Here is a 21,848-nt window from a genome sequence, read left to right on the forward strand (position 1 = left end):
GGGGCATGGTCCCAGTCCCCAGTGTGGGGCGGTTATGGGAGGGGGTCGGGTGAGGGAGACAGGGGAAAATGAAGGAGAAACTGAGCCCTAGGTTCACCACATTCATATAGAAGGAGGAGCCGGGTCCTCAGGGGGAGGTTCCAGGACTCTGCCCTTGGCATTGGGGGCTGGGGGGCGGGGGGGCCCCCTCCCCTCCCCTCAGCCCCCTTCCCCAGGGGCTGTGCTTCCATGCTCCTAGTCTCCCACCTTCAGCTCAGGACATGTTATAACTTAGGCTAAACTGTGAATTCCGGTGGGGACAGCCTGGGCCAAGCTCTCCAGGTGCACGGCTCTGCCCCCAGCCCTGTCCGTGGGTTTCAACAGAGAGCTGGGCCCTTCTCTGGCTGTGTCTGGCCAGCCCAGGGCAGGGCCTGGGGCCGGCGGCCTTCCAGCTTTGGCCCCTGCATCTCTTCTCAATGCACTTTAATAATGTAACATATTACTAATAAACAAGCTATTTATTTACCTGTGCCTGCTTCTTGCTTGGAAAGCCAGCCCGGTTGGGGGACAAGGGTGGGGGGCTCCTGTTTATGACTCGCCACCTCCTCATCACACACACTCGCTGTTTCTGCCCTTAGAGACCTAGCTAGCGAGAGACAGGGGTGGGGTGTGCACCCACATCTCCTGGGCCGTGGTGTGCTGCCTGCAAAGCTGTTGACGGGAAGCCAGGCGGCTTCTGCACACCAGCTCCTCTGTTCATACCTGGGGAGCTGGCCTTTCTCCCCACCCGACCCCACCCCCACCTCCACCCCCCTGCCTCTACCTCCCACCACTTCCCCTGAGAGGCCTGGCCTAGCCAGGCTAGAAACCGCCTCAGGCCTTCCTGCCTTCAGGGGGCCCACGCTGGGAGGGAGAGCTGATCAAATGAGACCCGGTGGGATAAATGTGTGGTGATAGAAGTGTGTGTGCAGGAAGCCGGAGGGTGGCGGCAGGTGGTGCCTGAGTGGGGACGAGGTACTTCCTCCGGGCTGGCCTGCCAGGCAGGGCATATGTGCAGAGGGGGAGGCTGGCAAGCAAGGGGACACTGGTGGTGGGGTGCGGGGTTTATGTGCTAGCCCCAGAGTTTGGCTTTTCAACCCCCAGGGCAGTGACCAGGGCTGGGGTGGGGTCTGTGCCTTAGAAACTTGACTCCCTCCAAGGTAAAGCGCCTAGGTTTCAGAACTCAGAAGGGTGCATGAGAAGGGATGGGGTGAGTGGCAGGGAGGGGAGTTAGGAGGCTGTTTCAGGGAGGTAGTGGGCTAGGGCAGGACCAGGAATGGGGCTGCGCTAGATGGAGGGACGCGGAGAGGAACCTTGCAATCCCCCAGAGGCCTCTCCTCCCCTTTGTTCCTTTCTGGCCTACCCCTGTGGCAGGGACCCAGACCTTTTGGGGTTTGCTGGGAGATTTTCCTGAACAGTAACTGCTAGAAAGAGGAATGTGGCAGATTTGGGGCAGTTCCCCTCTCTGAGTCTGAGCCCAGCCTCTGGGTGGCTCTGGTAGACACCCACAGAACTGGAATCACCCTCACCCATGGCACCCCCTCCCTGTCAGCCTCCCCTGTGCTTTCCTGGGCCAGTCCCCCACTGAAGATTCTGCCTGGTTCTTTCTTCCCCATACCCAGCCTTCCCAGAATGACCAAGGCAACAGCAGGTGCTCGGGCCAGGAGTCCGGGAGTTTGGGGGGATCTGGAAGAGCTCTGGGCTGGGTGTAGAGACATGGGTCTGCCGTCACCCTCGTGATCCTGGGCAGACCTTGCCTTCCCTGAGACTCATTCTCCTTATGTGTAAGAAGAAGGGGCTGGGCCGGCGCTTCTGTGGGGCCCTTTCTTGCACACAGTTCTGGGTTCTAAGACCAATTAACTCGGTCTTGGAGGGAGCTCAGGGTCTATATCTTGGCCAGCTCACATCCAAGCAAAGGTAGAGGCAGGGCTTCCCCCTCAGCAAGCCCACCTACCCCACGGTGGAGGAAAGGGAGGAAGGAGTGGGTTCCAGGAGCAGCAAGTAGAGAAAGTGTGGGTTCAAGTCCTGGCCCTGCCTGGATTGCTGAGTGACCTCCAGTGAGGCTTCTGCCCTCTCTGGGTAGGATCCCTCTTTCCTGTGGCGGTGCTCTAGGTGCCCGGATGGGCCTTTGGGGAGAAGACTTGAGGGACAGAACACACTCCTTTGTCTCCACAGAGGTGCCGGCAGAGGCCAGGGAAGGAGGAAGCCGTGTGCATGGAGGCATGAAATGAGCCCGTGTAAATCCCATGTAAATGAGCCGGCGGGGAGGGGCATGCGGGGCACAAGCCTCTTGTCCTGTTTTCTCCCAATGGGCAAGAAGCACAGTGGGCCTTGGATGGCGGTGGACCATCAGGACCATTCGGCTGGGCCTGGAAGCATTGAGATCCACCTGATATCATGGCACCAGCATCAGCCTCTTGGGGGCCAGGCTGGGGCCAGGAGCCAGGCCTGTCTTTCTGTCTTCTTTCCTGTGCATCGCCTCCTGCCACCAGAGGGGAAGAGGGGATCTGGCAAAATAGGGAGTTGAGACTGTGAAAGACCAAGGCTCAGCTCCCCTGGGGAAGGGAATGGGGAGCTCGTTTATAACTACAGGGCCATTAAGGTTTGCCCCGGAGGCGGAGGCGAGTGGAGGCAGGGTGTCTGCCTCCCTGCCCCCCTCCCCTCCTGTCTCCCTTGGGGAAAGATCACTGCCTTCTAGTTTCTCTGCTGCTTGATGTCCTTGACTCTCTATTTACAGCCCCACACACCCCTGTCTTCTCTATCCTCATCACCCTCAGTCCCCTACCCACCTTTGCTGGAAACGCTGTGATTTTGCTCTTGTAAATCTCTCCCCTCGAATGCCAGGAGCAGGGCGATCTCAGGCAGGGATTTCAGAACGACTTCAGAGGAGTCCTGAACCACCCTCTCTACCAGCACCACGAATGCCTAGGCCTGCTGGGTCCTGAGCTGCGAGTTGGGGAGGAGGCAGATGGAGCTTTCGGGTGAGTGCAGCTGGAATCAGACCCTGGGGTCCTGGCTATGGAAGGCATAGCACCTGCCCCTGAGACCCTCCCAGCCTGATAGGGGAGGCAGAAGTGGGGCTGGAGGGTGAAAGTGCAAGTGATGGTCCTAGGAAGAAGGTACCCAACCTATGGTGGGGTGGGGGTCAGGGAAAGTTTTGAGTGGGCCTTGGGGGATGAGTAGAACTCCCTAGGGTAGAGAAGTCACTGAAGAATGGAAGAGCATTTGTGAAGGCCTGGGGTGTGCAAGGGCCTGGAGTGTCGTGGGCTTGGCTAGAGCAGTGTGAGCTCCAGGAAGGCCGGGAGACTTTTGTCAGTTTGGGTCACAGTGGCATCTCTAGCACCTAGGACAGTGACTGCAACACATCTTGTTGAATCCATGAATAAGATAAAAGAGGAGAGAGTATCTGGAACTGGGGCGGAATGACTGTTGGTGCCAGCTCCTGAGAGCTAAGGCCTTTGATCTTCACCCTGAGGGTTCTAGGGAGCCATTAAAGGATTTTGAGCAGAGGGTGGGTGTTGAGGACTATAATGGTGATAAGGGTGATGGGGGCTTAATGGGGGCCTCCCTACCCATGTCCCCCAAAGCTCACCTCCTCTCCCATCCCCAGCAATTTCCATCTGCCCCCGCGGCCCAATTTTAGTCTCTCATTGTCTGGAAAACAAGTGGAGCGTCTGGGTCGGGTTCCTCCCAGCTGGGGTTCTGGCCAGGAGGTCTGCAGGCGTGGGCTGGTGGACTGGGACTGAAATGGCTAACCCAGTCTCAGGAAACACTTTTATGTTGATATTGGTTAAGTCTGGGAGGAAGAGGCCTTGGGAAAAAAAAAACAAAAACAAAACGCACATTCCCAGGGTCACCAGTGGCCAAGGCCAGCCCACAGGAGAGGAAAAAACACAGAACCACACCCAGGAAGTACTTGGATAGTGCCCATGTCAGAACTGCTCGACCTGCACGTGAAGTTCTGGACTCCCACACTGGAGGTTTAGTAGGTCAGACATAGTAAGTGGGCTCAGAGGGCATAGGTGGAGGTGAACACAGGCTATAGCATGTGGACTGCAACATTATGCAGCTAGCTCACGGGGCCTACCCACGCCCGTAGCAGACATCACTAATCAATGGCGGCATTTCTTTCTCCTGAGCTCAGAGGGAGAATTTCCTCTGGAACTATGTTCTTCAAAAGCTACTGAGCACTTGAAATGTGACTCATCTGAATTGAGAGGGGCTGGAAGTACAAAAGACATAATGGATTTCGAAGGTGCGATATGAGAAAAAATGGTCTTTTTAATAATTTGTTACATTGATTACACTTGGAAATGAAAATGCTTTGGACACCTTGGGTTAAACAATACATAGTGTAAAAGTTAATCTCACCTGTTTCTCTTAACTTCTATTTAATGCGGCTGCCAGAATATTGAAAATTATCTGTGTGGCTCCCAGATATTTCTATTGGACAGCACTACTGTTAGAATACCTGCTGTATGAGGGCAGGGAATTGTGTCTTTTTTGTTGCTGTTGTTCACAGCTAAATCTCCAGCACCTAGATTAGTGTCTGGCACATAGTAGGGGTTCAGTCATTATGTGTGGAATGAATGAATGACTCCTTGTTAACATGGTCCTTCAGGCCACCACCAATTAATCAGAACGCATTTGCTACCCTGAGCCTATCCAACAGCTCCAGCAAGGTGCTCAAATCCCCATTTGTGCTTTGCAATTTTAGAACATGTATCGCCTTCGCTGGACTCTCTCGAAACCCAGAAGGGGCAGCTAGTGGTGGTCTTGGGTGACGGCTCTTCTCTGCCACTGGTCCTCTGAAGCGGAACTTTCGGTTCCTTCGGATGAGGAAGCAGGGCAGTGCAAATGATATGGAAATCACCTCTTACGGGCATTTGCCTCTCTGGGGTGCTGGAGATGCTTCCAGTCTACTTCCTGGCCCCAGCCCCTCGTCTCTAGGGACAAAATAGGAAGCTTTTGAGCTCCAGGTGCAAACGGGGCCACTTCCGTCTTTCCCCAGCACACAAGGGCTATAGCCTGGAGCATCCTTGTCTCTCCATCCAGCAGGAGCCTAAAAATAGTCTGCAGTTTCAGCCTCCCCCACAGCCGCCTGCACCGAGCCAGGCCCTGAGCCCGCCAGCTCCCCCACAGCCCAGAACGTCTGCACAGTCTGCCCCAGCTACCGACCCACGTCTCCTCCGCCTCAGTCCCATCCTGGTCCCTGGGGACCCTGAGCTCAATGCTCCCACTGTCAGACCTGCTGAGGGTCTGCCTGCGGCTCCGCCCTCCCAAGCAGACTGGGCCCCGACACCCTGGACTTCCAAACCCTGTGTTCTGTCCATTTCCCCCTTCTTGAGGGGATGTCGGCCACACACAGAGGCAGGGTGAGGGCGTTCCAGGCAGTAGAATCAGGAAGTGCACGACCAAATGGTGTGAGAGGCTATAGCACGTGGCAGAGGATGAGCTGTTTGGAAGGGCTGATTGAACAAGATGGAGCGGTGGGGTCAGGCACGGGCCGGAAGGCAGTAGGGTAGGTCTGCTGGCTCCCATCCCCCATGCATGGGTCCTCTAGCCCACTCTGTCCTGCCCCACAGGGAGGGGGCTGTCCCTCTTACATCTGGCAGCCCATGTTGCCATTCTGTCCATTCCATGTGTGGAGCCCTGGGGCTCTCAATGCCAGGGCCCATCCCCGCAGTTTAGGCCACCCACATCTATAATTTGTGGGAAACCCTGGTACCTTCCAGATACGATCTGCCTGGGTTCCTGCCTGCTCATAAGGCTGCAGGTGGACAGGCAGGATTTTCCACCGATGCCCAGAGAAAGGAGGTACTCGAGGCAACCTGGAGTGACTCCCAGAGCTGGGACTAGAACCTCCATATCTTGACCCCGCTGCTGGGACCCATCCCCCCTCCACCCCCACTCTGAGATCAGCTGATCACTGTTGGGAGCACATCTTGCTCTGAGTCTGAAGAGTGGGGTTTGGGAACCTACTCTGGGGAGGGCCTTCCTGGTGGCAAGAGTGAGTATGCAGATGACACTGTTGGCCCATGACTGTTTCCCCACTCTGAGCTGAGCGGGGTCACAGCTGCAGGAAGTGAGAGCGGTGGAAGTCATGTTTTCCTTTTCTGAGGGGTGACTCTTGGGGAAATGCTGAGTTCATAGAGCAGATCTTCCTATACCTGGTGGCAGGAATCCTTGTTACCAAAGTCCTTTCTTGCCCCACCATCTCCTGGTAGGCTGGCCAAAGCCCTTGGAAGCAGAGTGCCAGTGTGGGCCTTATTGTCCCGCATAGAAGACGGCAGGTGGGGGGAGGAGTGATGCCTGGGAGGAGAGCTTCTTGCCCAGAGATGCATAGTTTCTGACAGCCTAGCCTAGAACCCAGGACTTTTGCCTCTTCCCACCCCTACATGGCATGTGCCCCCAAGGAAGCAGGGGTGGGTGTGATCTAGATGCTTCTTGGCCAAGGTGTTGGGGGAAGTTTATAGACCCTTGAGGTTTCCTTATCTGCAGCCACCGCCTTCATTTCCCAGCAGATGGGGGCCCTCCTCAGTGTGAACATTGGCCACCATGCAGTGTCAGTCTTAGGACATCTGTCTTTGGCCCTGGGGCATGTCATAGGTGTTCCCCTCCCCTAGCTCCCTCAAGAGCCCACAGGCATCTGGAGCTCTTCTGTACCCCGGATAGCATCCTTGGGACCCTAAACCCCTTTCTCAGTTTGAGAAACCACAGCCCTTGAAAAAGGCCCAGAATGGCTCTGTGAATGACGAGGTATGGAACTATTGCCATCCCAGCCCTGATGCGTCCCTTCCCTGAACTCCACCTGCTGCCTGCTCACCTCCTCTGGACACCTGCCCCAAGCAGTGTAATGAGAGGAGAGCGCTGTGCCCTGGCAGCCCACGCCGGGGAAGATGGAATTGCGGGGTCTCTATCTCTGTGCCTTTCTGTCTCAGTCCCATTCCTTTTCTACCGGTCTCTCTCTTTTCGCGTCCCTCCTGATTCTCTCTGTGACTCGTTCTCTTAGGTTTACTCACAAAGGATAAGCACGTATACATATACCATGCAGGCACACAGGACCACACGCATTACCTGCTCACGTGTACACTCATGCAGGCACGCTCATCTGTGCACGCGTGCGCACACCCACAGGACCTGCCCTCCTTGGGTCTTGTCCACATACTTGGGGAGGGGCATGAAGCTATTTTCTCGTGTGTCTACAGGCTTAAGGCAAACCCGCGTCTCATTTCCAGCTGTCCCTGCTTCCCTGGTGCTGGCAACTGGGGGCTTGAAGACATAGTCTGGGATCCCCACTAGTATCTGGGGAATCTAGTAGGGATCACTGGGCCGATGTCACTTGCAGAGAGACAGGGAGAGACCGCCCTGGAGGTGAGCCGAGGAGAGAGGGACACAAGGATGCAACGTGGAGTTAATGATGCACTGGCCCAGAGGGTCCCCAGACCCATTTATGCTCCTTCCCTGTGGTTCTGCTGAGATGCCCTCTGACCCACCTGGGAGCTGGGGACAGAGGACAAACTGAACCATAGGAAGCACCAGGGTCAGGAGGCTACAGGGAGGAAGGCTGACTGAATACGTACCCCACCCACGGAGAGCTGGGGGCTGGATGTCCCTGGAGGGAGGGTCATGGTGACCGAGGACTTGGTTTCCGTCCCTTTAGGACAATGGGCCAGATGAGGCCCCACCAGGTACTTGGGTTTCCTGGGCGGATCAGGGCTTTCCTGGAATGCCTAACTTCCCTGGTCTCCCAGGGTCAAAGTGATCCCATGGAGGGGGAGAGGGGGAAGGGAGGTGGGGCAGGCAGGAAGTCCCTGGAGTCACCAAGGACCTCCCTGTCCTGGCTTCAGGGCTCCAGTGGTCCCCAGAGCCTGTCTCTGTTCAGAGCAGACCACTTACTGATCACCTATTAAGCACAGGCTCTGTGTGGAGGAGGCTTGTGAGGGGCAGGAGGATCCCGGGTTGGGCACTAGGGAAGGGGCAGCTTTCACTGCTGCCGCAGGAGGTAAAGTCCCTCCAGGGTCTGGGGCTGACCCAGGAGGAGCTCAGAAATCTTTCCAAAGGTGTCACTTATCTCCCCCCTCCCTCTTCGCCAGAGAGGGGCATTGGTCAGCCAGTGCCCTGGCTGGGCTCCTTCGGGAAAGGCCATGGGGACAAACCATTACGGTGGTGGCTGTATACCATCTATCACACACATGCTTGAGACTATTCTAGAAGTTTTACATAATTATCTTAATTTTCTCAGCAGCCCTATGAGGTCGATACTGTTATTGTCTCTATTTTATTGTTAAAGGGACTGAAAGAGAAGGTAAGTAATTTACTAACTCATCATGGCAAAAACACACATCTAGTTTTTGTCTTAGGAAACTGGGGTTTCAGGGGTGCCTGGGTGGCTCAGTTGGTTAAGCATCTGACTCTTGATTTCCATTCAGGTCATGATCTCACAGTTTGTGGGTTCAAGTCCTGCGTCAGGCTCTGCGCTAACAGCATGGAGCTTGCTTGGGATTCTCTGTCTCCCTGGATCTCTGCCCCTCCCTGGCTCGCACTTTCTCTCTCTCTCAAAAATGAGTAAACTTAAAAAAAAAAAGAAAAGAAAAAAAAACTGGGGTTTCAGACCAGTTCATTTGATCTCGCTCGAACTCATTCTGTAGCTATTCATTAAACTGTTCTTTGCTGGGCTTGTGGTTGACACAGGATGTGCATAGCAGAGGCGAGCAGATGGATGGGGTCACTCTGGCCAACTGAACAAGGTCAGGTCTGGGGCAGAGGCAGCCCCAGGGGACCAGGACCTCTCACACATAATCCGCTTGGACTGATGCTTGGCCATCAGAGGAAGATGATGGGACCACCATCTCTGTTCCAAGAGGCTCAGAGAAGGGAGGGCCGCCTGCCAACTTACCCTCCAAGGGTGGGGGCGGGGGCCCCTCTACCTTGGCTGGGGGGCCGCCACAGGTGGGTGGAGAGGATGTCAACCTTCCCCTTTCAGTGGTTCCCACCAGAACCATCTCAGGAAGCAGCTGTTCACAGGGCTCGAGGGAGACGACAACTTGCTCCATTATGGCAGAGTGCACACGGGGGGGCGAGGACCCCTGTGGGGGCCTGAAGCTGAGTAAGGTTGAATCAGGCTGCCTCTGTGGAAACCTCTGCCCACGGCTGTCTCCAAGCTGGGTACCACAGTCCGACCAAAGGAAGAACTTCCCAACTGCGGGGCCATACACTGCTGGAATGTGTGCCAAAGGAGAGGACTTCGTGGGGGTGCCCAGTCTTCTGGCTCTGTCCTCCTGCTGGCGTCCTTGGAGGAGAGGACAGGAGCTGCGTCAGAAGCCTGTAGCCAGACCTCAAGTCCCTTTGTTGTGGGGGACACCTGTCCTGAAGCTGCGCGCACAAGGGGAGGGCTCCATCCCACTACGAGGCCCACTGGGTCCCCTGGGGCGCTCTCACCTCCTCCTCCTCCCAGGCTGAGTGGCCGTGGGGGTGGGGGTGGGGTGAGCGGGTTGCGCCTTCCCAGGGCAAAGAGTGGCTCCCGTGGAGTGGTGTTTTCAGACACAAACCAGCCGGCCAGACAGGTTTGGCCTTCGGACTCATCCCTAGGGAGGTACTTTGCTTTCTTTTTTTTTAACTGAGATAAAAATCACATCTTTTTTTTTTTTTTAATGTTTACTTATTTTTGAGAGACAGAGAGACAGTGTGTGAGTGGGCAAGGGGTAGGGAGAGAGGGAGACACAGATTCCGAAGCAGGCTGCAGGCTCTGAGCTGTCAGCACAGGGCCTGACGTGGGGCTCGAACTCACGAACCGAGAGATAGTGATCTGAGCTGAAGCCGGACACTTAACTGACTGAGCCACCCAGGCGCCCCAAAAATCACATCTTAAAGTGTACAATCTGGTGTATTCACAATGTTGTGTGGCCATCCCCACCATCTAGTTACAGAACGTTCCATCACCCCAAAAGAGACTGTCCATTAGCCATCGCACCCCTTGCGCCTTTCCCTACTAATTTACTTTCTGTCTCTAGGGATTTACCCGTTGCAGACACTTTACATAAATGGAGTCATATAAGATGTGGCCTTTGGGTCTGGTTTTCTTTCACCCGTGCTAATGTTTTCGGGGTTCACCCACGCTATAGTATCTATCAGTATTTCGCATCCTTTCCTGGCCGAATAATAGCCCCTCGTGTGCCCCACTTTTTTTTTACCCAACTCATCAGTTCACGGACACCTGGTTTGTTTCCACCTTCTGACTATTGTGAACAGTGCTGTATGAACATAGGTGCACAAATTTTCCTGTGGACATATGTTTAAAAATTTTTTTTAATGTTTATTTACTTTTGAGACAGCGTGTGCACAGGTGAGCCGGGGAAGGGCAGAGACAGAGACGGGGACAGAGGATCCATAACGGGCCCCCGATGACAGCACAGAGCCCACGGGGCTAGAACCCACGGAACCGTGAGACTGTGACTTGAGCCAAAGTCGGATGCTTAACTGACTGAGCCACCCAGGCGCCCTACGTTTTCAGTCCTTTTGGGTATCTATCTCCCTGGGGTGGGATTTTGGAATTATATGGTAATTTTCTCTTTAGCTTCTGGGGAGCTGTCACACTGCTCTCCATGGACGTTCTATCATTTCATATTCCCACCAGTGATGTGTGGTTCCAATTCTTCACCTCCTCACCAACACTTGTTGGTGATTTTCCGTGCCTTTATTCTTTCACTACAAATTTTGTTGAGCACCTACTTGATGTGCCTGGGGCCCGGGGTGCAAGGGTATGGAGGCTCGGGCTGCTGTACCAGAGCAAGGGGACACAGACCTAAAATAGTGGCCCTGGTGACGAGTGGAATGAAGGAAAGGTAACGGGGCCCTACGTGTGCAGGACAAGCAGGGAAGGCTTCAGAGGGGTGCCGCTCACTGCCTTTGCCCCCTGTCAGCATCACGTCTCTGGAAAGGGTGATGGTCGCGGTGCCCAGTGCCTCAGGGCTGCCGTCTGAGAAGTCCCATCCTTGCCTCACATCTACCCGTACAGCCAGATCCTTTGTGTTGTTGAGTCCTCATCTCCAGGTCATGTGCCGGCAGCCCAAGCCAGATGAGGAAACTGAGGCTCACAGTGGGGAATGATTTGCCAAAGGTCACCCTAGAAGGCAGCGGCCGAGGAAAACCCAGAGCCCTGACCTCCAGCCCCCTAGACTGCAGGCTAGTGGTCCTTTTAGCTTGGATGGGGTGAGGCCTGGGTAGCAGGGGGTTGGGGGTAGGGAAGGGAAGGTGGCAGGAGGCTGAAAGGGAGGCCTAGGTAGGAGGAAGCCAAGCTTCAAAGATTTTCCCAGGCTGGGGGGAGGGGCCCTGGGCAAGGTGTATGTGGGTGAGGCGTGAGCAGTGGAGGTCCCTGGGGCCTGCTTAGACCCATTTGTCCTCTGCCCAGTTTCAGTTCTGCCTGACTTGCCCCCTGAGACCCCGGGATTAGGGTTGGGGGGATGGGCCCACCATGAACCATGGCCACCTCCCTCAGTCTGCTTTCCTGTCCCTGCCAGGTCCTACAGTCTGAGGGAGGAGGCTGGAGCCTGGCTGGGTCGGTCCTGTATGGGTAGGGGTGAGCTACAGGCAAGGCCTGGCTGGCACGTAGTGGAGCTTGGAGCCTCCAGTGGCCGGCCTCAAAAGCACGATTTGGGGAATGTTTGCTCCATGAACTCATACTTTATAGGACTAAGCTGAAATGTGCTCACCCTCTCACTTGCATATTCTCAGTGACTCACGGGGCCCCAGGGTAAATCCCTGGCCAGACCAGGTGTTGAAGTGTGTGGGGACAGGGTAGATGCAGCCCTTGGTCCTCCCACCAGCAGGCTCAGGGCTCTGGTAAAGGCAGTGGTGGTAGTGCCGATGGGGTGTAGACAGGTGGGACCAGCCTGACCTGGGTGCTCAGAGGGGAGCTGGGAGGGAGCCCCGTGGCTCTCAAGCCTCCCCTCCCCCCATGTCCCTTCATTTCCTCATCTCGGAACTCAGCTCACGCAGGCTGATGGTAGCTTTTGGTCTTGTTCCCCGGCAGGCCCCACGCCTGTCCCTGTGGCTGCTTGTAAAGAAACTCGAGTTATGGGGACATGGGGAAGTCCAGAAGATGATGGCGTTGAAGTGCCTCCCCCTCCTCTGGCCTCCTGAGGCCTCACTTCCCCATCACGGCATTCCTACGGGGCTTCAGGGGCAAGTTCTACATCTTTAGCAAAGGGCCTACGAGGGACTGGCTTTTCCTTGGGGCTGCCCTTGTGTTGTGGCACAGTCGGGTGGGGGATTTTGGCAAGGCCAAGGGCTCCGCATGGCTAAAACTCCCCCGGGGTTGCGTGGTTGGCTTAGCTGCCCAGGCTGGTGGCGCTGTGAGGACAGACATCAGGACGTCATCGGTGTCTTTGGGATGAGCAGTCCGGGGGGGCCGGAAGACCGCGGAGTTGCGGTGGTGGGGGGGGCATTAAAACCAAAGTGGTTCTTGGATTCTGTCTTTGTGGAGAAGCAGGCGTTAGCTAGGTAAAGATGGAGACAGGGGCACCTGCTGGGTCAGAGGCACAGAGGTAGGAGGCAGAACGACCTATGTGGGGGCACTCAAGTGTTTCCATGTGACTGACTGGAGTGGATGTGTGGGGACAGGAGGGCAGACGGTGAGCAGGGAGGCTCTGCAAGGACCCAGAGGCCTCGGCCGAGGGGCGGGGAGCTGGGACCCTCCTGAGCCCCTCACATCCATGCAAGGAGGCCTCCTGCACGAAGCTGGCAAGGACAGCCCCCACCCCACGGCAGATGGCAGCTGACCGGGCTCTGCCTCTGTGAGGGCCAGCGGGAGGCCGCCCTCACGAGCCAGCTGAGCTGTGGCATGGCCTGGGCTGGCTCTCTGGGGCTGCCCTCATGCCAGTGTCTCGGAGCTCCGCCATTTGGCCTGAACAACCTCGAAGGCCCTGCAGCCTGCTCACCGGCTGCCACTCTTGCCGTATCTCTGAGGGAGCCAACGCAGGGTACTGTGTGTGCTGATGGGTAGGTCAGAGGCAGCAGCCAGGAGAGCAGAGACCCGGGGCGAGGGGGGGGGCCTGGGCAGGAGTCCGTACCCCCTCCGCTGGTATGCATGAAGGCTTAAAGTGTTCTTCCAGAGTCTGGGGGCTGGCCTCCCCAGTGCTCCCAGCTGGGCCCCCCGGTATCCCCCCCTGCAGGCTCCAGGAGGCCGATCGTGCCAGAGGCAGAAAGCAGAGGGGACCATCAGTCCCACTGAGGGCTCGGGCCCTAGTTCCGAGGAACGGCAGCTTGGTACAGAGGGGAGCGTGAGTTCAGAGTCCCGCCCTGTGTGCAGATCCAGGCTCTGCTGGGGCACACGCCAGGTCAGCGAGGCGGTAGGAGGGCAGCCCGTCATACCTTGCTAGTCACCCTTGGCCCAGCAATCCTACTCCTGGGATTCTGTCCCACAGAGACACCCACACACATGCGACGTGCGCACAAGAGCATTCACGGCTGCACTGTTGTGGCAGGAACAGATCGGGAACACCTTGTCTGTCCGTCAGCGTGGGACGGGCTGAGCCTACGGCATGTCCCCGTGATGGACTACCATGAAGCCGTGAAAAGAATGTGGAAGCTCTCTGTGTGTGACGGTGCAAAAAAGCTCTGGGGTTTTTGTCAAGTGAAAAAGCAAGTACGAGTCAGCGGAGGGCAGAGAAAGTGGCTCAAGTCCCGGCAGGGGCAGGACGCAGCGTGACGGACGGCTCCGGAGACACGGGGAATTTCGCATGATTGGAACGAGGGGACAATGCCAGGCAAGCAAGATGGAGGCCCGCTTGGGAGGGTCCCTCTCTTTCAGAGAAGAAACAGGAAACCACCAGGAGCCGAGGGATAGTTTTCAGTAAGTTCTGATCTGCTCTGTCTGGTAACAAGATCTGGCAACTGCAAAGCAATGACCCACATTTATAACACGCTTTACCCACGTTGTATCATTTAAACCTCTCAACGACTCCTCATCCCACAAGGGGGGGGGTGCTATTATCATCACCCCTATTTCACAAATAAGGGAATAGAGCACAGAGGTTAGGGAACCAGCCCAAAGTCACACAGCCAGTAAACGGCACAGGCAGAGAAAGAATCCAGAGCCTGGCTCCTGAGCCCATGCCGCGTCCTCTCAGAGCGGTGGCCTGGAGGGGGCCAGCTGGAGGCGAGGGAGAGTCAGAAGGCTGTGGTAACAATCCAGACATCGGAGCAATAGGGCCTGGGGGAAAGCAGTGGCTTTGGGGATGAGGACTCAGGTGTAGATTTGAAAGTGTTTAAGAAGGTAGAAACAAGCCCCGGTGGCGAGTGGGGTGTGGCCGCTGTGGAAGGGGCCCAAGATCCCATTGTTCACACACTCGTGGAGCAAAATCATGGAGTGGCTGTACTAGGTACTTCGTGCCAGGCATTGTTCTGGGAACCGGGCTGGCCTCAATCCCCAAAACAGACAAATGTATGCCCTTAAGGAACTTTCATTCTAGCTGGTGGAGAAAGACAATAAACATAATGGTATGTAAATTACATAGTCTGTTAGAAGGGCGGAAAACATAAAATAAAGGCAAGGGTGGTGACAAGCAGTCCTGGCCAAGGAAGCTTCTGAAGGTTTTTTTTTTCTTTTTAATGTTTATTTATTTATTTTGAGGAGGGAGGAGAGGCAGAGAGAGAGAGGAGAGAGAGAGAGAGAGAGAGAGAGAGAGAGAGAGAGAGAGAGAATCCCAAGCAGGCTCTGTGATGTCAGTGCAGAGCCCCACATGGGGCTCTATCTCACGAGCCACAAGATCATGACCCGAGCCAAAATCAAGGTTCGGACGCTTAACTGAGTGAGCCACCCCGGCGCCCCACCTCTTTTGAAGTTTTAAATGGGGTGGCCAGGGCAAGTCTCACCAAGAAGGTGATGTTTGAAAGAAGGCATAAAGGTGGTGAGGGAGTGAGCCTTGCAGACACATAGGGGAAGGGCATTCTAGGCAGAGGAGCAGGACCTGGGACATCTGAGGTGTTAGACATCAAGTGGATCACAGAGCGAGCCACTGGGGAGAGAGAGGTCTGGACATGGGATGGCAGGTGTGTGTGTGTGGGTGTTCGGGTGTCCACAGCATAGAAGACACTTGATGCCTTGAGACTGGATGAGATCTGGAGGGAGAAAGTGAAAGGTGTGCTTGGCATCAGCATCTGGGTCAATGAGAGAGAGAGAGAGAGAGAGAGAGAGAGAGAGAGAGAGAGAGAGTAGGTTTCGGGGAGATCCTGAGAGGCAGCCAGAAGTGGTGTCATGTAAGCATGTGCATTATGTGGTCTGGGGCTCAGGAGAGACACCAGGGGGCTGGAGCCCTGAAAATGCAGGGGGAGTACAAGCTAGGGGTGGGAGAGGTCTGTCTCCTCGGGAGGAAGAGGAAAAGGCCGAGGACAGAGCTCAGGGTGGGGGCCCACTTGCAGGTGGCATTGGGAGAAGGGAGACGCAAGAAGGGGCCCGCAGGAGGAGCGGCCAGCGAGGTGAGAGGTCTGGGCGTGAGTGGAACAACACTGAGGAGGCGAATCTGGGGTGGCAGGGAAGTGCCACAGAGTAACAACAGAGAGGTTGCCAGTGACCCTGGCGGAGCGCTGGCGGGAGCCAGATCTCTGAGGTCAAGGGGAGGTGGGAGGTTGGAGGTAGCCACGGAGGCAGAGGGGGGACAACGCCTTCAGGGGCTGCTGGGCAGAGCTGGAGGTGAGGCCGAGAGAGGGCTTCCGGAGGACGGGAAGGCCGTAAACAGAGGGTTTGATGCCAAGAGGCACTGACGGCCAGCTGGGGAGCCCAGCCTGCCAGGCAGGGGTGCCTGGGCACTGCTCGGCAGCATTGGGTGCCACAGGATCGTGGCTGAGTGTGACCGAACCACAGATGCTCACTGCCCTGTGTCTGCCTCCTGCCCCTTGCCTGGGCAGGCCCCCAGGAGCTCACCACCCCACCACCCTCTCCAGGGCAGGGGGCCAAACGTTCCAGGAGGGAATGGACGGGTGGAGGCAGGTCCAGGTAGACAAGAATTCAGGGGAGAGGTGCTGGCTTTACAGCTCGAGTCTGGTCACCCCCTCCCTTTGTGGGACACCTGACCTCACCTACTGAATCAGTAGAGCTAGAGGTTTGCCAAGGGGGTGGGTCTGCCCCTCTGGTGAAAAGGTTCTCAGGAATCCACCTACTTCCTCTTTTCTGAAAATCGGAACTACTGCTGTTAATTTCGGGGAAAAGGAACTAACCTTCATTGTGTGGCCCTCCCCCTACACACACACACACACACACACACACACACACACACACAGTGTGAGCAGGTTCAAGGCCCAGAGCTGGTTATTACTCACCTGGTGTGAAAAGGCCTCAAAGAGAGGACACTGTTGTTTTCCCTTCTTGACAAGCGGGAAAGCTGAGGCTGCGGGAGGCTCAGTGACTCACCCAAGGCCCCACCGTGTTGTGAGATGGAGGTCACTGACATGGAGGTGAGTGTGGAGAGGAGAGGCCTGGCCATGGTGTTATCTGTCCCCTGCACATGGTGGGCCAAACACTCCATGTGGCCGGATAAATGTCTAATCTCCCCTATCTCAGTGGCTGGTTTCCTAGATGCCTGGGGCTCTTGAGGCTCATACGAACTTATGAAAGGGGTCCTCACCTCTGGTGAGAGGCACTCAGGGCCTGAGAGAGGCTCCAAGGGGGGTACTCAGCACACGGCCTGGTTCTCAGACAACGCTCAGTCCCCACGCACCCCACTGGAGACTTGGGATTGGCCTCTGAGGGGGCTAGTGACCAGAGCCTGGAGTCCACACATGGTGGCTCGATCTGCCCCCCGCCCCCCCCCCCCCCCGCCCATTGTGATACCCAGAGGCCAGCTCTCTACTGGTCCCTAGCCTCCCACAGATGCCCTAGCCAGAAATGCCTCCCACTCTTCTCTGCCTGCTTAAGAGCAAAGGGTATAGGCTTGGGGCTCAGAGTGAGGCTCTGTGTGACCTCGGGCAAGGTCTGTAAGCAATTGGAAACTTTTCCTCTTCTGCAAGAAAGGGGTGCAAACAATGACAATGTGCCCAGAAGATTCCTGAGGATTAGGGGAGATTCTTCCAGAGCCTGGCTCATAGAAGGTGCTCTGTTAGTACTACTTCCTTTCCCCCAGGACCCCAGGCTCCTGGGATGCCCCCCACTGTCAGCTGCTAGGTGCTGGGACTGAGTCAGCTCTGGAATGAAATGGAGTAGAGCTTTAGGACTTGGTCCCTGCTTCAGGGAGTTGATGGTCTAGCCTGGGCGTTTGGGGTTCATGTCCCTCCCCGGCATCCTGGAGGAAAGAGACCATGAACTTCAGAGCAAGCATGAGGGACCATGTGGTGGAGGGGGCCCTGCAGGAAGCGCCTCTGCAAGGCCCACCCCTAACATTTGTGGGGCTCAGAACAGAAGCACAAGGGGAGGCCCATATATGTCTAGATATTTAAAGGTTATACATCAAGCTAACAAATTGCTAAATGGAATACATTCTAGCCTCTTACGTGGATAAATATGCCCGGAGAACAACCTGGAAAGTCAGAGTGCAATTTTGAACTCTTGGACTCCTGGGGTCCAGTGCTGGAATGTGGCAGGGCGAGGAGATCCCCTCCCCCAATTCCTCTCCTGGCTCCAACTTTGGATACTGCCCAAGGCTGCCCCAGGCCATCCAGCCATGTTTCATTCACAGACCAGGCAACAGCTGCCCTTGGCTACCCCTTAGGCCTGGGGTGTGCATACCAGCCGCAGGGCCAGGGGACAGGCCCACGCAGACTGTGGGGCAGGGAGTTGTGGGATCCTGCATGCGGAGGAAGAGCATGGGCCTTGGGTGGGCATGTCCCCTTGGCTCACGGGCATTTTGCCCCTCGATTGTGGGGGTGAAACCAGAGGAGGGTCAGAGTGGATTCCTCTAATGTGCAGGGCCCAGGACAGGAGCCCTTCCTGCCTGGGTCTAAGTTTGAAGCTACTCTTGGGGTACTCCCAGGACCTAGCTCCAGAGTCCAGTGCCTGCCCTGTTTGCATCCAGCACTTGAGCCCCACTGGACCAGGGAGGCGCAGGCCACTATGCCTTGCTGAGCTCACAGTCTAAGGAGCGCCGCCCCCCCACCCCGGACATCAGGGATCCCTTCCTTCCTACCTAGTGAACCTCATTCCCCTCATGTGGGATGGGGGTGGGATGTCTGCTGCCACACGCCCGCCCCCCTCTCTGAGCCCTGATCTCACGCTGCCTCTTCTGACTCTGCGGACCATGCAGTCCCCGACCCCGCGGGCAGTGGGCAGCCCTCCCTAGCTCGTGCCGGGAAAGTGGGGCACTTTAGCCCATGTTTCTCGCTCACTCAGCTGAAAAGCTACAGCTGCCCTGAGGCTCCTCCCTGGGTACTGGCCGCTCCTTCCCTGATGCTGTGTGACAGGCCTGACCTCGGGACTCCTGCACCTGTCCTGCCGCCCTGCTGCCGGGTGCCTCCCTCACCGCGGGGAGGGGGCACGGCCCCTGCCACAAGGCTGTCGGTGTCTAAACCCCCCTCCCACGTTGCTGCCGCCTGCCTTTGGGCTCAGCATGGCCCCTGCTGGGTCCCCTTAATGTACATTCCCCCTCCCATCCCAGAGGGGAGCAGGGGGATTGGGGGTCCCTGCTACCAGGGTTCGGAGGCAATTCAGAGACCTTTTCCATTAGGATAGAAAGGCCCCTGGCAGGGGGTAACAGGGATTTCCCGGGAAGGCTGAAGTATGTCCTGAGCTGCAGCCGTGAGGCCGAGTCTCTGGTCAGGAACTCTACACTTGGCGGAGAGGCGATCTCATGCTTCCTCCCTCAGACACGCAGCCCGTGATGCCCGCCGCCACCTCAGGAACGGCTCCCGCACAGGCAGCCGCCTTTTGCCCTCTCCCTTTGTTCACTGGTAGCTCTGTTCTTGCTGTGTCCGCATCATCGCTGCCCCCTGCCAGGAGAGCCCCTGGGGTGGGGGGCCTCCTGTGGGTGAGGACCAGGCCTGGGACTGGGTGAAGGGCGTGCCCAGGCAATGGAGGGAGGGAGGGGCACCCATCGCCCCTGGGCACCCATGAGCCGCCCCGGGAGGCCTCTACTTCTCTTTCACCGGGATGGCCTTTGTCTTCCTCCTGGAAGCAGTCCCTCCCTGCCGGCCCCACAGGGACCGAGAGCCAGAGCCTGACTTATCAGTGAAGAGACTCCAGGGGGCAGCGCCCGGGACAGTTACCACACCTGGGGGCCCACTCGTGTCAAAACTGTGGTGGGCCGGGAGCCCAGAGTCTTCCCCTGCAGGCTAGTCTAGCCAGCTGAGGCCGGCGAGGCCAGGGGCGTTCATCTCAGCAGGGATCCCTGAGCCCATCCTCCCCTCCACGCCTTTGCACCTGCTCTGCCCTGTCTCACTGCCCCACGGTGCCCCCTTTCTGAGAAGTCCTCCTGACCACAGAGCTCCCCAGCCTGAGTCTGGGTGAAGGACCTACCACAGAGGGTCCTTGTCCTGTGAGCTGAGAGTCCTGGAAACCAGCCCAGGTGTCCTCTTGTCTCACCCACCACCCTCCTGGGCGGGTTCTGGGCCCCTGAGGGCTCAGGGCATGCTGAGTTTATTCATTTTGAGTGTGAGAGAGCAAGAATGAGAGCAAAGGGAAGGCAGAGAGAGAGAGGGAGAGAGAGAGACTCCCAAGCAGGCTCAGCACTGTCAGGAGCCTGACACAGGGCGGGGACTCGGGAACTGTGAGATCAAGAGTCAGGGGCTTAACCGACTGAGCCACCCAGGCACCCTCGGTGCAGGCTCTTACTGGAGGTGAGGGGCACAGCATTCTGGCCTGTGCCTTGGTTGCCCATTTGAGAAACAGGAGCTCTGCCCCAACCCATTCCCTGACAGAATAGCCCGGCTGCATCCCAGTGGGACGCACCTCTCTCCTCCAGGAAGGTCACAGGAAGCAATCGAGGATCTGACATCATGTTTGAGCCCAGCCCTGTCTGGTGCCACCGGATGTCCCCGGAGCTTCTGCAGGGGAGGAGGGAGCGGGCAGGAGATGGGGCTGTAGGACAAGAGGTTGGACCTGACTTTCTCTCCCTTCTTGGGACAAGGCTGTCCTCCATTCTTTTTTTTAAAATGTTTATTTTATTTTTGAGAGAGAGAGAGAGAGAGCGCTTGAAGGGCAGGGAGAGAAGGACAGAGGATCTGAAGCAGGCTCTGTGCTGACAGAAGAGAGCGCAATGTGGGGCTCGAACTCACGAACTGTGAGATCGTGACCTGAGCCGAAGTTGGATGCTTAACCCACTGAACCACCCGGGCACCCCAAAGCCGTCCTTCATCCTAGCTGGGGTCCTGAGATGGGGGGCAGCCCAGGCTATAGAACTAGGCTGTCCATGCCTCTTTTCCCAGAACTATCCTTTACATGTGCTACAGATTCGCAGGGAAAAAAAAAAAAAACCTACCCAGTGGATACCAGCCCTCAAAGCCACCTGAAGCCCAGTAGGTATGAGGAGGCAGGTTTGGGACTGAAACCAGCATGGAGTGGGGACTCCCAGGGGCGGGAAGCTGACTTCAGCTGGGTGGGTGGAGTTGGGGGCCCTACAGGGACAGCAGGCCACCTGAGACACTCTGAGTCAGGCCCCGGACAGACAGACAGACAGACGTAGGAGCCTCTGGGACATTGTGGCCTCAGGGAGCATCGCTAAACTGAGCTGGTGGGATAGGCTGAAGGACCAGTCACTTCCTCCTTCCTGACCACACCTTTCTGATGAGATCACCTCCTACTTCACTGCTTGGTCCTTCCGCTGCTGCAGGAGCAAATGAGGTGATGCCGAGACTGAAAAGCATAAAGGTGGTATTATTATTAGCAGGAGTCATATTTGACTTGCTAATTAGCTTCCTAAAAATAGCCACATTTATATAGCGCGGGGAGAACCCTAAGCTGGAGCTGGCGCCCTGGATTCTTGGTATAGCTTTGTGGCGGCCTTGCTGTGTGACCTTGGGCTAGGCCCTGGCTGTCTCTGGGCATCTGGTTCTAGTTCGGGCTCCTCCAGTTGGGGGGCTGGGTTCCGGAGGACTGGCTTCCTCCGAGTCACTAGGTCACGGCAATTAGTGCCAGGGGGCTATCCTTGGTGCCTGTTGGGGAACTTGCAAGGGTCTTCAGTCTGGCCTTGGTCTTGGGGTCTGGGGGCGCTGCCCAGTCTCTACCACAGAGCCCAACCAGTAGGAGGCTCCACGGACTGCAGATGACAAGCGTTACAGGGAGGAGCTGGGGCCTGGTAGGGTGGGAGGTGAGGGGCTGCAGACCCACCACAGGACATCCATCCATTCAGCGCCTGTTTACCGAGTGCCTGGCCCCGTGCCACATGCTGTGGAGACAACGGAGGGCAAACTAGATCCGGTTTTGACCTAGTGCTAAACCTCATAAGATACACGCAGCTCCCACAAGGGCTAGAGAGGGGTGTGTGGTGCCAGGGGCACACGTCATGGGGGATTTGACTTAGTTGGGGGGCAGGGAAAGCTTCTAGGAGATGACTTAGCTTGAACCTGAAGAGTAGGTACCAATTAGGCAAAAATGAGTGGGAGGGGGATTCCAGGCAGAGGGAACAGAGGGGGCGTCGGTGGGAGGGGCTGAGGAAGAGCCCCGTGGCTGGGGAGGGGATGGGGGCCTCAGGAGGCCCACCTTTGCCATTTGAGGGATGAAAAAGCCCCCAAAGGGGGTGGAGAGTCATGAGCGGAATGGTTGGAAGAAGCTCTTACCGTGGTCCAGGACAGAGGTGGTGGTGGCTGACCCGGGGTGCTCGTGGCAGTGGAAGGGGGTGGGGTATTCTGACTGTGGAATCGAGAGCCCCAGACTCTGACGATAGCATGAGGCAGCAGGGCAGGAGGGT

Source organism: Lynx rufus, unplaced genomic scaffold (assembly GCF_022079265.1).
Source record: "Lynx rufus isolate CCGP_SWC_20201006 ecotype Redwood Valley unplaced genomic scaffold, mLynRuf1.p SCAF_13, whole genome shotgun sequence".
NCBI classification, from domain to species: Eukaryota; Metazoa; Chordata; class Mammalia; order Carnivora; family Felidae; genus Lynx; species Lynx rufus.